Here is a 17,485-nt window from a genome sequence, read left to right on the forward strand (position 1 = left end):
TCATGCCAGTCTAGACGTAGCCTATGTGTGTAGCTTGCACCAAGAGGCCCACAGGAAAGCAATCACGTCTTAATAACAAATACAACGCCAGCCCTGCAACACTTCACCCGGCATGCATTCCCACCCTCTTGCTCAGCGAGGAATAGCTGCTATAAAGTACCTATCCCTATGGGTCTAGATCCTGGGGAGGCTGCATGGGGGGAGACTTTACTCTCTCATATGCCCCTGCACAGCCATATAGTATAAATTGAGCCTTACCATTTCCCTGGTATCACAGCAGTTAGTTTTTGTGCCATTGGTTAAAAATTATGTAAAACAAAATAACCTATTTGCAGTTTTTAGAGAACAGACCTTTTAAAAATAATCCTACAGGTTTCTACTTTATACCTATTGTTTTGAGTAATTTAAATTACCTGGTATTGAAAAGCGTGGTGAGATGTAGAGACATACACTTTCTGTTGCAGCAGTACATGATATCTGCTATTACAGTGTTTTTGTCTCATTAACAGGTTACACTTGGGAACTTTAGACATAAAAGCTGAAGAATGATGCTGTACTATAATAGCTTGTTTACACTGCTGATTAACAGTAACAGGCAACCAGTAATAATTACTCGATGCTTGTAAACTTTTCTCAGGAGACACTAAATTGTTACAGCTGGTAGAAAATGTTCTCAGCAACATTTCCTAGTAGTTGTTGACTATCTTGACCCCTAATGGCAGCTGTAGGTATTAATGCCAATGCAGCAAAAGTAGTGTTACCTCATAGTTCTGCAAGCAGACCAATATCTAGTGACCAATATTTAGCAACCAAAGCAATTCAACAGCAATGCTATTTCATTTTGTTGGGAAATACCCTAGTTCTGATTGCCCATTTGCATACTATAATTATTATTTGCCTGCTGTGTTTTGCGTATATGACTTTGAATTTGTACTTGTAAAGTGTGATGTAAATAAACACCCATCACAGTTTTATATATTATCTTCTGTCACATTTTTCTTTGCATGGATATACCTGTTTCATTAACATAGGCAATATTGGCCTCTCTCTTAAATGCAACGAAGAAGATTGATGTGTAAATCCTAATATAATGCTGTGTTCATTCTGCTCAGGTGCATCTACATTGCACCCATAGCTCGAAATAAGCTATGCGATTTGAGCAACGCAAATTACGTAGCTTATTTCAAGTGAATTTCAAAATAGCTTATTTTGTAATTTCAAAATAACCTGCTATTCCGAAACACCCCTTACTCCTTGTGGAATTAGGGTTGCTAGGTGTCCAGTTTTCGCCCTGTCTGGTATTTCCTGTTTCCCTCTGACAGAAGCCCAGCCGGGACAATTTTCTCCTGCTGCATCTGGTGGGGATGGGGGAGTGAGGAGTGCAGGGTCATTTAAAAGTGCAGCACCCCTTTTTTTTCTCAACAGAATTTTTTCCCGGTGGTTTTGTGTGTGTGTGTGTGTGTGTGTGTGTTTGTGTGTGTCTGGGGGGGTGTTCGGTATTTTTGGTTAAACCTTCTGGCAACCCTATGTGGAATGAGGTTTACAGGGACGTCCGAATAGTGACCCCCTTATATTTTGAAATAATGGGTGTGCTGCTAAGACATGGGACAGCTATTTTGGGATACCTTCATTATCCCAAAATAGCGCCACAGTGTAGATGTAGCTTTCTTGGTTACATATAAAATAAACCTCACACGTTTTCTTGCTTACAATTCATAATAGTTACCAAATTCCATGTCCCCACATCTGGAGATGATCTGGGCCCTACAAGAAAGAACTCAATGTGTTTCATTATACAGGCTGGATTTTTTTTAACCCTAATAGACTGTCTTGATGAACAGCATAAATCAGATTCTAAAACCTCATAGCAGAAAGAGCTTTGTGCCACCTAGGCCTTCCCGAAAAAACTTCCCCTGCGTCCAGACTCAAGCCGCGTTCTTTCGAAATTATTTTGAAAGAACGCGGCTTTTCTTTCGATGGCGGTAAACCTCGTTTCACGAGGAAGAACGCCTTCCTTCGAAAGTTCCTCTTTCGAAGGAAGGCGTTCTTCAATGTAAAGAGGCCGTCTTAGAAAGAGAGCATCCAGACACGCTGGGTGCTCTCTTTCGAAAAAGCGGATTTCCTTTATCGAAAGATCCGCCTGCAGTCTAGACGCGATCTTTCGAAAGATGCTCTTTCGAAAGATGCTTTCGAAAGAGCATCTTTCGAAAGAAGCCTGCAGTCTAGACATAGCCCTAGTTACTATGTACTTTACACTGATGTGCATTTCTCAAAACGATCACTTAATTTCTGGCAGTAACATTTCCTGAATTGAACTGTGAGTGTTTTATGAGACTGAATTAATTTTCCAGCCATGACTCAACATCTGTGCAATGTAATTTACTGACTCTATTTTTCATTGCATGAAGTCTAGTGATTCAGACTCATGATACTTAGCATCAGGCGTTGGACTGCCCTCTCATTAGATGTACATAGCAAAACAAACCGGATGCAATCTAACATAGATACCTAGGATGACTGGAATAGTAGCTTTTTGTCTTCTACCACAGCTGTCTTCAGGAAAGTCTGTTTCAGCAGAGAAAGAATAGAAAGGTGCAGGAAAAATAGTACTGCATTTGAACAGATTAGTGACAAGCAGAATCTTTAGATCTGTCCTATAGATTGGCTGTATCTTTTTAATGTACTACTGGAAATGTGCTCTGGGGAGTCTCTGATTAATTCTTACTCCTACCATTTTCACTTCCAAAATAAAACAAAAAATCCATTAATTAGCTAATTTAATAATACTTCAAGATATATTGCACAATCTGTAGCTAAGGCACTTGACACACCTGATTCACTGTTGGTTCTGGGAAAGCATTGTCAGGCACAGAAAACTGCTGCTGTTCATCTATGAAGGTGCTTTCTAGCACATCACTGAAAGACTTAAGGATAATTGTTTGAGACTAGAGAGGCGACTGCATGAATTGCTATTTAGAAAAGTGTGGTCTCAAGCTGGTATTTGTGAAAATGTCTTGAAGTGAATTAATCTGGCCCTGGTCTACACTTGGGCATTATTTTGAAATAACCCCTTTAGGTCAAATTTACAGGAGGCCCCACGAGATGCGACCGCCCGAGTTCCGACCCCCCACATTTACAACCATTTTTGTAAGTGTGGAAGGGGCCGGAAACCACCGACTTACGTCCTTAGCCTGCATTTACGACGGCGCACGGCGCCTGCTGTAAATGCAGGTTCGAGTTACGACGCCCCCGACTTGCAACGCTTCCTCCGGAACGAATCGCGTCGCAAGTTGGGGGCTTCCTATATAAGCAGAGTCCATACTACCAAGCCTATTATTTTGAAATAATGGGCCATTTATTTTTAAATGTGCATTCCTGCTTTCCTGGGGGAATAATGCTAATTTCAAAAGAGTTATTTCAAAATAGCATTCGTGTGGACACTCTGGTGCTGCTATTTCAAAATAACTCCTCCCCAGAGGCATTCAAATGAATTACTCCCCAGTGCTTCCTGGGGCTCCAAGTTGAGGTAGCATGTCCACATTAACAGAGCTTGCCTCGGACTAATTTCGAGGCTTCCTCGTAGTGGGAATGCTATTTTGATTTTTGTAAAATTGGGAGTTAAGTCAAATGTAATCATTTCTAAATAATTTCCTACTGTAGACATGCCCCTAGTAATCAAATTGCCCTCTCAGGGCTGGGTCCTTTCACATCAGAATTGGAATATATCTCTATGGTATTATGGCACAGGCTTACACTTGCCATATCTTGCTCTCCTTGTTAACCTTTTTTCTGGGAGTGCTTCATAAGCAGAAGCCCTCATTGGTTTATGCCATGAAACATTAATGACCTATTGGATGAACTGTGTATTCTTCCTCAGGGCGATATCTGATTTCGTGGTTCCTAGGCAGCCATCAGAGCTGGCATGAAGCTGGGACTATGCTGTACAGGCATGCATGTCTGACACGTTGTTTAGCAGGGATAAAGAAGAAACGGACATGGTTTAGTGCACAGATCTAGAGCATTAAGACTAATCAGTGGTCATATACAAGAGATCCTGTTTCAGAGGAGTTTGAAAAATTAGACAAAATTAAAAGGTAGGTCACTTAACAGGAGCAGAGACAATCCTCTGAATGTTGCAGCTTTTGCACGAAGGCAGCTTTGTGATACATTGCTTGTCAGTCTGTGAGGTTATGTTCAACTTCTGTATGAGAAATGTTATTTCGATACTAGTGTAATAATGACACGTTGTATAGATGAAGTGTGCTTGTGACTCTTTGAGTGGTTTAGAGCTGCCATAGTAGCTCCATGCTATCCTTGATACTGGTTGTTGGTGCAAGGCATGGTCACAGAAAAGGGGTCTGACCCAAGCATCTCTTTGTTCCAGTGACCCCCATCTGTTGGAATGCACCCTCGGGACCCTAAGCAGCCATCATAAACTACCAGAGTCCTAAAGTTTGCTGATTTATGCTGTGGATTAAACTGGATTTTGATCCATTGGCCACCTGAATATGGGTATGCAAAGGTGGTCAGGTTACTTTTATAATACTCCCTTCCGAGTCCTGAGCTGTGTTGAATGCAAGTTGGCCATATCTTAGAATTTGGGCCACTGGGTTTAATCCATTCAGTTTGTGCATTTTAAAATGAGTATAAATGCCTCACAAGCAGCTTAATCTTTGTAAAGAGCTTTGATATCTTTGGATAAAAGATATTGTAGAGATACAGAATATTATTATTTTATTAATTTTATATAGGATTTGGCAAATCATATCCCAGCTGCTCCCAAAGACCTCCTCACAGTTGAAGGTTCCTATGCTGCAGTAAAACTCTAATAATGAGCTAGGCTGTAATGAAATGGTCTCTAGAGACACAGTCTCATTACAATTGATCTTTCTGGTGAGGATTTTCAACAAGGAGAGTTGAGACTTTAATTCTGCTCCTATCTGTGTTTGTGGATTAGGGTTTTTTTGTTTTTTGTGTTTTTAATATATATATAATCAGGTTGTTTGTCTGGAGAAGTGAGGGAGTTAAATTTTAGCCAGGCTTTTGTAGTTATCTGCCCAGAGGTTTTACAGTTGTAGGTTAAATATTTGCTTGGGGCAGAATGCCTGGCTAATCCAAAAGCACCAATCGCAGATGTTATTTCGATTGTTGTAGATTCACTTAGTCCTATGCACTCCATTGGGCAAGTAAAATAAGAATTAACTTGCCTGACTTAACTGGCTTATTTCTCCTTATCTGAGAATTCTCTAAACATTTATGCTTAATGAAAGCGACTCCCATAGCACTGGCTCTGTCATAAAGTTTTGGCAATGCATATCAATTCTGACCCCAACATTCCAGCTAATGAAATTAAGGGATTTTTCTGAGCGGACAGTCACAACTGTGATGATTTTGTGCTATGAAAAACGATCTACTAAAAAGAACATTGAAACTTGCCAGACTTTTTTAGTGTATTCATTCAATTACACTTTAATACAATCCAAATGAACATTCATTAACCACAGAATGCCTGTCAATTACCCCTTTTCCCTCTTCTGCTCCAAATGGTCTTTCTTGTCTGACTGTTTACTGCCACGTAGGAAAATGTGAATTTGAGAGTTTCTTGACATGGAATTATCTGGGGTCACTGCAATTTTCAGCTCACTGCAGTGTATATGTACATTTCTATCACTATTCTGCAGTTTATATTGCAGTCAAGAATGCATATCTGATGGAACTGGTTCTGGTGAGTTCAGTTTGTTCCTTATGCAACACCAGTCCTTACTGTAGCCATGCTCGCTGTGGGACAGATGTTAAAATTATTTCCCACATTTTACTCAGTCATTGCTCAGGCAAGCTCTCATGACATACAGTGAAAGTTTGTCTGAGTAAAAACAGAGTAAAGATTTCAGACTATGGCTCTATATCATTATCATCAGTGTTTTTTTTGTAAAAAAAAAAAAAAGTGCCAGTACTTTTTAAGACCCAGCCAACAGAGGTGCCGGTACTCTCTGTTCTTTCCAGGTAAGCTCTGCGTACTGGGCAGTACCATCACAAAAAAAAGCACTCATTATCGTTATGTGGCTTGTGGAATATTTGTAGTGTTATTGCTGAAGTGAGTATGATTTTGTGCACAGTAAAAACAACGAGGAGTCCTGTGGCACCTTAGGGTGTGTCTACACAGCAAAGTTATTTCGGAATAACAGCAGTTATTTCAAAATAACTATGTGAGCGTCTACACAGCAATTCCATTATTTTGAAATAATTTCTAAATAACGGACAGCTTATTCTGACTTCTGTAAACCTCATTCTACGAAGAATAACACCTATTCTGAAATAGCTGCTGCTATTTCGAAATAGCCCCTCACCAGGGCCATTCTAAGTTATTCCTCCTGGGGCTCTAAATCGATATATCACATCTACATTAGGGAAGCCTGCCTCGGACTAATTTTGAGGCTTTTCTGCAGTGTAGACGTGCTATTTTGAAATAAGCTATTTTGGAATAACTATTCCAGAATAGCTTATTCCGAAATAACTGTGCAGTGTAGACATTGCCTTAGAGACAAACAGATTTATTAGGGCATAAGCTTTCCATTGGTAATTGGGTTTTGAAATTTTTTGTAGAAGGATTGCTACTTTCAAATCCATGACTGAATGCCCAGGACATCCTTTTACAGAAGAATTTAAAAACATGCTTACAAAGGGAGACAGCTGAACTGGAGCTCATTTGCAAATTCAATACCATTTAGGACAGAGTAAGGATCTGAACTGGTTAATGTACGACAAAGGCAATTTCCCCTCTTTTAATATTCACATCTCCATACCAAATGCAGTTAATGAGCCACTTCTACCCTGATTTGATTGGCCTCGTTAACGCCATATAAATACCCCTGCCTCTGTAGCTTCCACTCCAACTCATCTGACGAAGTGGGTTTTACCTATGAAAGTTTATGCCCTAATAAATCTGTTAGGGTATGTCTACACTGCCACACTAGTTCGAATGAGGGTAGCTAATGTAGGCATTCGAACTCGCAAATGAAGCCCGGGATTTAAATATCCCAGGCTTCATTTGCATGTTCTTGGGCGTCGATGTTTTTAAATGCCCCGTAGTTCCTCCTTGCAGGAGGAATAACAGTAGTTCGAATTAGGAGCTTTAATTTGAACTACCTAGTCCGTGCCGCGTGTAGCTACGGGCAGGTACTTTGAACTATGGGGGCATTTAAAAACGGCGGCGCCCGGGAACATGCAAATGAAGCTCGGGATATTTAAATCCCAGGCTTCATTCGCGAGTTCGAATGCCTACATTAGCCGCCCTAGTTCGAACTAGGGTGGCAGTGTAGACATAACCCCAGTATTTAAGGTGCCACCGGACTCCTCATTGTTTTTGCAGGTACAGACTAACACAACTACTTCTTTGAGACTTAGTATCCAGTGCATTCTGTGAATAAGTGAAATGATGAATAGGTGAAATGCAGTTAGCATAGAAATGGTGTGATAGCTGTCCACATGTTTTTAATGATTAACTTCTAGTCGATGATTGAGCACTTGGTACCTTGTGGCCAGGTTTGGAAAGCACTGATTCCAGTGAGTCCTGCGATAAGGTGTTATTGTGCTTGCGTTTCTCTGTGCTATCATGCAAAGTGATATTTCTACAAGTACCTTTTAACAATGTGGCCAGCCAGAGAGAGAGCCCACAGGTACCAGGCTGGTGCTGTCATGTTTTCAGAAGAGTTGTAATTAGTAACACAATAGGTCTAATTTCCTTTCTAATTTAGAATCATCTATGCATTAAAAGCTCTTGCCTTCATTCTTGTTTGTAAGGAAAATTATCTTAACACTGATGCCTAAACTAATCTCCTCAGAGGTCCTTTTCTCACTACTTTGTCTTGCTGGAGGTGGTGTTAAGGCTCCATCTACACAGCATCATTTTTGCGGAAGAGGAAATGCAAATGAAGTGTTCATTATCATTTCTCGTGCTCTCATTTGCATATTCTCTTCTGATCTTTTTTGCGGAAGAGGTTTTTGCGGAAAAAATGCAGTGTACACGGGGCCATTTTGCACAAAAAAACCCTTTTGCGCAAGAACCCTTATTCCTCATTTTTTGTGCATTTAACCACAGATCATGGACACATGCTATATGTAGAACTTTTATCCCATAGGGCAGTTGCTGATACTCCTTACCACAGCATATGGCCATACCACGGACACCTTGCTCCGTTTGCCATCATCACACTCATAAAAGCTTCTACCCAAACACTTCTGTGAACCTAACCCAGTTACCTCAAAGTCCATCGGAAAGAGAGCAAAAGCACGGAATAAATATGACTGGTTCTGATCAAGCTCTGAATCTGATTCAGCTAATGTGCTCACAAATACATTTTTCCTACTATTCACCTAGTTTTCCTACATTAATCAGAACTTTCCCCCACCCAGTGAACGAATCCTTCTGTTCCCCCAAATTAATTAACACTGCTCCTAATCAGTTAATTAATTCTGCCCCTCCTTCCCAGACTTTTTCCAATGGCTCTCTTTCTGCGTCTCTATTGCTCTCTAAGTAGCACCAGGGACCCATGTGCTCCTTAGAGAGTAATACAGACACAGCAAAAAAGAGCCCTAGAAAACTGCTAGAACCCCACATGCTTCTGAGACTCATGCTTCTTGCTTGCCACCTGTATTTAGAAAATTCAGCTCAGTGGTCACTCTGATTCCCTGCAACTCTCCTTCCTTCTCTGAAAACAGTATCAGTAAAAGGACTTCTCCCCAACTCCTTCTTCCTATCCTAGTGTGTCAGAGACTACTTTTATCCTTCTCCAGATTCCTGGGAAAGGTGTTCAAAACAGTATGGTATTCTTAGTTTCAGCTTTGCAGCATTAGTTAGCAGAACATTGTTCAGACAACCTCTTCTCAAAATTGACTCTTCCAAGAGATGTACTCAGAATATAACACTCTAAAGTGGGTAGTTTTCAATTGCTTGGCTCCACCTTGAGCAACTCTCACCTCCAATGATTCCAACTTCGAATGGGGAGCGCATGTCAACAATTGAATTATTCATCATGATTCAAACCATCTGGAGAAGAACCGACAATCAACATACTAGAACTGAGACCAACTTGCTGTACTCTCAGGTGTTGTTCGCTAGAAGCACAATATGTCTTGATAAGTTCGAGAACACAGTAAACTTGGAAGTATTATGACCTCAAGTGGAAAAGATTTTGAGTTTGGGAATCCATTAGCCCGACTGCAGCTTCAATCCAGTCCATACTTGAATATTGTTTCACTTGAAACTTTCTGGTCACTTTTGATCACCTCTGAAAATACACTTAGCAGCCGTATATACTTGCAACATATTTATTCATGACAGAATAAAAAGATTTATGGAAGGTTAAGTGAATCAATGAATATATGACTCAAAGGTCCAACTCCATTATGGGACCTTAACCTAGTCCTTACTTATGAAGCCATTCTCTGAGCCGCTGAATGAGTGTTTGCTCTTTCAATTATCAATCAAAACAGTTTTTATTGTAGTCACAACATCTGTCAGAAGAGCAAGTAAACTTCAAGCTCTGATAGCTAACTGAGCCTTCAGTTTTCCCTGGAAAAAAGGGGTTCTCTGTGTCCACACAAAATTCTTACCCAAGGTGGTAATTGATTTCAATCTCAACCAAGTATTCAATCTGCCAGTATTCTTCCCTCATCTTGGACAAAATAACTCCACATGCTAGATGCTATAACACATTTAGATTTTTATCCAGGAATGGGATCCAAGTATTTAGAAATATTTTTATTTCTTACACACAAAATAATAAAAATCAGGCAGTTACTCACAGAAAGAGCCTTTGTGATGTAAGGCTATGCATTGATAAAAGTCAAGGATAAGCCTCTGTCTCTTTTGAGACAGGGATTAGCTCACATTCCAGGAGGGCAAAGGTAGACTCTGTGGCATGCATTTGGTATGCTCCTATTGTAGAAATTTGCAGAGCTGCAACATGGTGCTCTATTCATGTTTACAAAACACTGTATACTAGAGCAGTACTTCACTCATTGTTTCATTAGGACCCCATGTCTCGCCTTCTTCAATTTGATAAGCAAAATGTCAGTTGTCTCATGAGAGGGAATGTGCAGAGACTTCTGGAAGATGTAAAGGTTACTCACCTGTAAATGTGAACTATGAACATTCACACTACCCATCCTCATTCCCTTGGAATCCTTGGAATGCCAATTACAACCTCCTACTCCAGGTGGTGGAAGGAAGTGAGGCAGATGGAAATCTCTTGGATCATCTCACCCTCAGAATGTTAAGAACCCAGTGAAGGGAGGGACAGAAGAGGGAGTGTAAGCGCTCCAGTGGGCCCTGTCGTGAAAGGTTCTACTGTCAGAGCTGCAGTACTGGTTCTTCCCAGGTTATGCAGGGTTCGTCTCTGTTACAGATGAGTGACCTTCCTTTGTTAAACCGATGTCATGATTTTTGGGGACTTGACTACTTGTGGGTGACAATGTTGAGACCATCCCCACACATAAAAGATATTTATGCCAACCCAGTGTTAACTTCAGAATTCCTTCACAGTATTTAAAAAAAACCTAGGAAATTCCCACCTCAACCTTCGTTACTTTAGAGTTGTAACGGATATAACCCTTATATTACCAAGCATACCTTGAGCATACCTTTAAAAAACCTAAGTGCTCAAAAGACAGGAAATGAGCATTTAAGGTAATTCACTACCCTTACAGTTTACAAATTAGTTAATGAGGCTTTAGAATTATAATAGTTATTACATAGTATAAGGTAAATGTTCACTTGTCCATGTTATCATTAAACCAAATGAATGAACTGCACAGGTAATAGACTATGGCTACGTCTAGACTGGCATGATTTTCCGCAAATGCTTTTAACGGAAAAGTTTTTCCGTTAAAAGCATTTGCGGAAAAGAGCGTCTAGATTGGCACAGATGCTTTTCCGCAAAAGCACTTTTTGCGGAAAAGCGTCCGTGCCAATCTAGACACAGTTTTGCGCAAGAAAGTCCCGATCGCCATTTTCGCCATCGGGGCTTTTTTGCGCAAAAGTTTTTAGCTGTCTACACTGGGCCTCTTGCACAAAAACATTTCCGGAAAAGGGCTTTTGCCCAAATGGGAACGTCAAAGCATTTGCGCAAGAAGCACTGATTTCGGACAGTAAAACGTCAGTGCTTTTGCGCAAAATCAAGTGGCCAGTGTAGACAGCTGGCAAATTTTTGCGCAAAAGCACCTGCTTTTGCAGAAAAACTTGCCAGTCTAGATGCAGCCTATGTGTATAAACTACCCCTTACTAATTATTTCTTAAAAACTTAAAAACCAAAAAATAGTCTGGTAGCATTATTTGTTATTTTTTAAGTTTTTTGTGTTATAGACTAACTTGGCTACCCCTCTGAAGCTTTTGTAATTATTTCTTGTCTTTTTAAATCTAACGTTAATGCTGTAGCTATGTATTCTGCATAAGAAGGAATATATTAATTACTTCAGCAACTTTAATTCAGTTAGCAATTTTTATGTGGTTTTGTTATTTTTTAGTCATATGTTTAATATTGCACATATGCTTAAGACCTGTGCTGAATCAAGGCCTACATATTCCCATCATGAAGGCAGTGATTTTGAAATTTTAAAAAAATCAGAAAAAGAAAAAATCGGAGGTTCCTGTTCCTAGAACTTCAAGATATGTAGTCTCTGGTGTTTTCTGTTGCATTTTCTGGTCCTCTAAAGCAGATGGCATCTGCAGTTTAGAGGCGGCAGCAGCTGTGGAAGTTTGTAGTTGGTATGATTTAATATTCTCTGCCAAAACTTCAGCTGCTGTTTGCAGACTATAACTGTTCCAAGAGGGTGATTGCTGAGGAACAAACTGAATTCAGAGGTGTTTTTTCTTCACAGGCCGAGAGAGTAATTAGCAGTACAATCTATCACTTGTACTGTTAGAATGGACAGCTGGTATGGACAGGGCTGAAGGGCAGCAAATGTGAAAAGATGATGAGGTTCAGAAGATACATTAATGGCTTTAAACAAGGAGCAGTTTACCATTGTTTTCTCTTCCTTGGACTTTTAGATTCTTTTTTTCTTTCCCCACATCCAGATAGCTTGTTTTTTGTACATAGTACAAACACCTTCAAGATAAGTGTGGGAATATCTATTTGGGAGAGTGTGACGTAGTGGGGGTGCTGTCTGCTCTGTGACCCGGGGGCCCCCTGCGCTGAGATGGGAGATTCTCACTGACTCTCCCAAATGTGGATTAACCCAGACACCCAGGCTCAGCCTCCCAGGGAAGGAGACAAAGGAAGGAGGGCGGAGACCAACACCTGGCTGGGAGGCAGGGCTGGGAGAGAGTTGGGTAGTTTCTGTCTGGTATCATGGAGGAAGCAGCCTAAGCAAGGGGCTGGGATTTAGGGGCCCAGTCTCCCCCGTCTCCAGGGGGGCTGAGGCATCCTAGGCCTGCCCTGTAACCAGATTACATCTATGCTGTGCTGTATCCTGGAAAAGCAATAAACTTCCTCTATTCTACTGGCTGGTGGAGTCTGTCCGTGCCATTACGGAAGTGCAGGAGTCAGAGGAACCCCGAAGCAGGGTCACAGAGTATTATGAAAGCAGAGCTGAAGGGACACAGAGATTGAATTCCACATATTATCCCCCCAAAATATCTTATATACATTGTGATGTAGTTCTGCAGTGTGGGAGGGAAAGGAAACATGCAGAAAATTCTCCAACACATTAAGCAAGGGCATCAATTTCTCCTGGACCGACAGTACTTCCTCTTTCAAACAATGTGATATGAATCATGGGACTGGAAGGGACCTTGAGAGGTAATCTAGTCCAGTCCTCTGCTCTCATACCAAACTATGTATTATCTAATAATAATGCTTTGCACTCATACCGGCTTCTATCTGCAGATCACAATGCTCTTCAAATATTGAGATAAAATTCATTGTGGTGAGACGGTCAGTGGAAAGACCTAGACCCTCAAAATAAGGCTTAAGTGGTGCAATAGTCTTCTACTAGCCAACTGCACAAGGCTGAATGTGTCTCAGAGGGGTAGCCGGGTAAGTCTGTAACTTTAAAAACTATGAGTAGTCCTGTGGCACCTTAGAAATGAACATAGATAGATAGATAGATAGATAGATAGATTCATAAACTTTCATGGGTAAAACTCACTTCCTTTTAACCTCAAAAACTCATGAGTCTCTCTCTATATATTTATTAGTCTCCCTTAAGGTGCCACAGGACTACACCCTATTAATGAATTAAACCAGTCAATTCTCTTGTGAAATTGGCCAGTATTTCCATTCTATAGAAGGGGAAACTGACCAATGAAGAAGTCAAGTGAAAGTCAGAGCTGAAATATCCTGGCTCCTCTTTGCTTTAATGGCGAGACCCTTGTTGTAGTTTGAGAGATGATTCAGATAAGGGAGCCCAAAGGAGCTGTGAAAAGACGGATATGTGATCATGTTTCAGCGTCAGTTTTGTAGCAGTCGACTATCACATTTGTGGCAGCATTTGGGAGACTAGTAGAATGACAGCTGTCCATTTATGCTTTGCTGTTTGCAGTATTCAGTGTTGCTAACCAACCACAAACATTTCAAATATCACGAGTCTTAAAAACGAGGTGTCTGAAAAGTTGAGGTTTTTTGTTTTTCTTTTTAAATGAGGTTCTTTTTATTTCCTTTCTGATAATGAGTCTTCTGAGTATAGTCCTGTCACACCTTAATGCTCTTCTTTATAATTATGAGAGCTAGAAATATATTTTTGATGAAAGCTGAGATTCTCATGTATTCGTGTGTCTTGAAAGCTGAGGCTCTAACTAAAACATCCAATAGCGTAAGAATTGGCTACCCTGCAGATCTGAGCAGGTTATGGAGAAGGGAAGAGCCTGCAAGGACAAAGGGGGAGATGTAGTTTATTTTTACACACTGCATGCTTCTCACAAACTAATCTCCTACCAAATCTTTTAATTACCAAGCACTTGGGAGCACGCAACCACGTGGTGCTTTGTCTGCATTCCTTTCATTTTTTGCTTCCGAGAAGACAAAACATTTTTGTCCAGTGGACGTGGGAGCTTCTCTGCCCTGCCTTTCCACATCTCTACCCCACACACCTTCCTTTCTGGTGAGTACCAGGAAGTGCTTGGATTTTGTCAACACCTTTTGAAGCCAACTTCTTTCACTTCACTTAAATCTTACTATTTATTTTATTTTATTTTTAAGATGTGCCTGAGGCAATGCAGGGAAAGTGACTTGGACAGGGCGGATACCTAATCTCCAGCAAACAAATGTATCTCTGCTCACAACAGGCAACACAGTTTGTGTGATCTGACAGAACATTTTCAGAGTTAAACGTTGCTAGGACCATTTCTTGGTGGAAAATGAAACACAGGTACAGGCTAACAATTTTTTGGCTTCCAGTGAGAACTTAGTGAGCAAGTATTTGTTTCTGCAGCCAAGATGATTGATTGAGTAGAAACTGGGGTTTAGGCAAGCAATGCTGAGGCAACATGGAGCCCCCAAAAGCATTGGACCTCCATCAGTCACTTGGTGCTGCTTCTACTTAAAGCCAATTCTGATGAGGCCAAGGAGAGCCAGGTCACCTTTGTGCTGATGGGTAGAATTATGGTACCCAATTCACCATTACCCTGTGACTCCTTTATGTGAATAAGCTGCAAGGCAAGTGCCCCAGCACAAGAACAGTCCCTCAAGGCACTGAGCCAGCTCTGCACATATCCCAAAGCAGTAGGTAGAGGAGGGCGTATTTCAGGAGCACTAGGGAGTGGAAGCAAGATGGAAGACATAAGCAGTATGTTGTGTGTGAAACTGCACACCTAGCAAGTCTGTGCCTTTATAAAGCCCCATTGGGGTCATTGCAAGGAGAGCCAGCTCTCCACCAGGTGCTGTACTGTCCCCAGAAGCCATTGACCAGGGAAGACACCAGCTGATTTGTCTGTGTCTGCACTGGAGTGAGATTTGTCCTCTGGTGTTCAGAGGAAGGACTGAGTATCTTCTCCTATCTCCTCTCCTGTGTCTTTTCCCACTGGTCACAGCATCTCTCAATTGCTGAAACAAAAACTGTCCTCTAAGGCCAGGTGTATTATACTACCAACCTTTGTTGGTGTAGCTGTACTGGACAGGGATGTAATACGTGTGAATGACAAAAGACCCTAGCGTAGATGCAGTTATATCAGCAAAACTTCTTGGCGAGGGAGCAGGGCTGGCAGGAGGGAAAGTGGGGTGGTGGTTAAATTAGGTATAATGGCAGAGGGGTATAATGGCAAAAGTGCAGTTTTGAAGATGTGCACACTAGAGGACTTCTTCCCAGTATAATATACTGTATAGCAATGCCTTCCAAGTGTTTATCTCACCCAAGTAGTGCAGTTTTCTTACTGCGCCACTAGCAATCATTTCTGGAGTTCTAATTGGGACTTAGAACATAGGATTAGAAAGACCAATCCAATCGTGTGTTGGCGCTATACAAGGAAACTATTTGTAAAGTCTACGTCACGTTTTTAATGCATACCACACAACTAAATGTAGAACTAGTCATTTTTCCCTCCTGTAATTTGTGGAAACGGGAAAGATGAACTGTGGCTAAAGCATAGGATTGGGAATCAGTCCGTTTGGGTTCTGTTCTTGCCCCTGCCGTAAACTTTGTTTGATCCTGAGTAAACTACTTCCCCTCTCTGCCTCAGTTCCCTATCTTTATGTACAAAGTGGGCATTACTCTTGCTTCATTTAAGTTTGCAACGTCCTTTGAGAGTCTCAGTTTGAAGGTGCTCGGAGTTTATCACGTCATTTTCAAGTAAAACAAACATGTTATTAAATAAATCCTTTACTGTTTTACTAAGGTCATCATGTCTATACTTACAAGTTTACAGCTGCCCAGCTGTACCAATACAGCTGGGCTGCTGTGAGAATGCTTGTATGGCCACATTATGCTGACCGGAGAGCTCTTTCCTGTCAACATAACAAATCCAGCTCAATGAGCAATGGTCGCTATATCTGGGCATGTCTACACTAGGAAATTAGACGGATACAGAGGCAGCAGCATGGAGAAACAGGGGGCTCCTGGGGAGTGGGGCCAGAGTGCACTGGCTGCCAGCCCCACCCTGGGGGACTATAGAATAGTCGAGTAACTGATAAGAATCCATGAGGTTAATTGACTATTCAGTTAAACGATATTTAACATCCCTAATCTAGAATCATAGAATTGAAAGGGATCGCATAGATCTTCAAGTCCAGTTCCCTGCATTCACAACAGGACCAAGCACCATGTGATTGTCCCTGACAGGTTTGTCTAACCTTCTCTTGAAAATCTACGATGATGGAGATTCCACAACCTCCCTAGGCAATTCATTCCAGTGCTTAACCACTCGGACAGTTAGGAATTTTTTCCTAATGTTCAGCCTAAACCTCACAATATGAGGTTCTTGTGTTTGTGTTTCCACAAGAGGGGAATATTTGAATTAAAAAACACAGCTACACTTTTTTTAATTGAAAAAAGAATAAGCAGGAAGACCTTTCCATGCAGGTGTTCAGATGCAGGCCACACAACTATTTGGATAGCCTGATAAGTATTTATATTTTATTGCTTTAAAAAAAAACCTGCATTTGGGACTAACTTGGTTGCCACCATGAGTTTGCATATGACATTGCTCCTCCAGGAAGATCCCTTCACTCTTTACAGACCACACAGATTCATGATTTGAATCACCACAGAAAGGCAGCCACCTCTGGGGTGGAGCAAGGCAGCCTGTTCACACCACTGGACAACAGTGTCAGGCAGGAAGTGTGTGTTGGGGGGGGGGTTCCTCAGAGAAGGGGCTTGTATTGTTGTGCCCCCCCCCCCCCAGAGTACTCTGCCTTTTTCCCAGGCCAGGCTGGCAGTGGCCGGGAAGCCTGGGTGGGTCTGTCTCTCGTGGGGGGACACTGCTGCCTGGGGGGCTGAAATGCAGGCACTGTCCAGGAGACAGGCACGACAGCCCCTGGCCTGGCTCCCGGCTCTGGTCAGCTGCTGCCGTTCCAGCCCCTCGGGGAAACTCCTCGGGTGCATGTTGCTGCCTTCCTCCTCCCCTGCAGCGCGGGGCTCGCGGTCCGGCAGCCCCCCCCCCCCCCCCCCCCGCGCTTCGCGTCTCCTGGCCGGCGCCAGGGGAGCCCGGAGCGAGGACACCGGTTACCATAGCAACCGGCAGCAAGTAGGAGTTAATCATTTCCTGTGGAAAAGTGTGTGCGGGGGGGGGCGTGCGCGAGGCGGGGGGGGCGCAGGGAGGAGCGGAGGGGGGGGCGTGCGCGAGGCGAGAGGGGGCGCAGGGAGGAGCGGAGGGGGGCGTGCGCGAGGCGGGGGGGGGGCGCAGGGAGGAGCGGGGGGGGCGCAGGGAGGAGCGGAGGGGGGGGCGTGCGCGAGGCGGGGGGGGGGGGGCGCAGGGAGGAGCGGGGGGGGGCGTGGCGGGGGGCGGAGGGGGGGGCGCAGGGAGGAGCGGAGGGGGGGGCGTGCGCGAGGCGGG

The 17,485-nt window shown here is 42.5% G+C and overlaps 1 protein-coding gene across 4 annotated transcripts in view; it reads left to right on the plus strand.

Moving 5' to 3' along the window:
* Window positions 1-3,961: 3,961 nt before the first annotated feature.
* KIFC3 (kinesin family member C3) overlaps window positions 3,962-17,485 on the plus strand; it is a 60,712-nt gene continuing 47,188 nt past the window's right edge. For 3 of the 4 annotated variants that reach the window (XM_089781409.1, XM_075940445.2, XM_089781410.1), the window contains exon 1: window positions 17,158-17,176. The gene's annotated coding sequence lies outside the window, so the exon portion shown is untranslated. Of the gene's footprint in view, window positions 4,095-17,157; window positions 17,177-17,485 lie in introns of those variants that run through there. The other variant, XM_075940443.2, reaches the window with a different exon arrangement.

The sequence above is a fragment of the Pelodiscus sinensis genome, chromosome 12 (genome assembly GCF_052426305.1).
Source record: "Pelodiscus sinensis isolate ZL-2025 chromosome 12, ASM5242630v1, whole genome shotgun sequence".
NCBI lineage: Eukaryota > Metazoa > Chordata > Testudines > Trionychidae > Pelodiscus > Pelodiscus sinensis.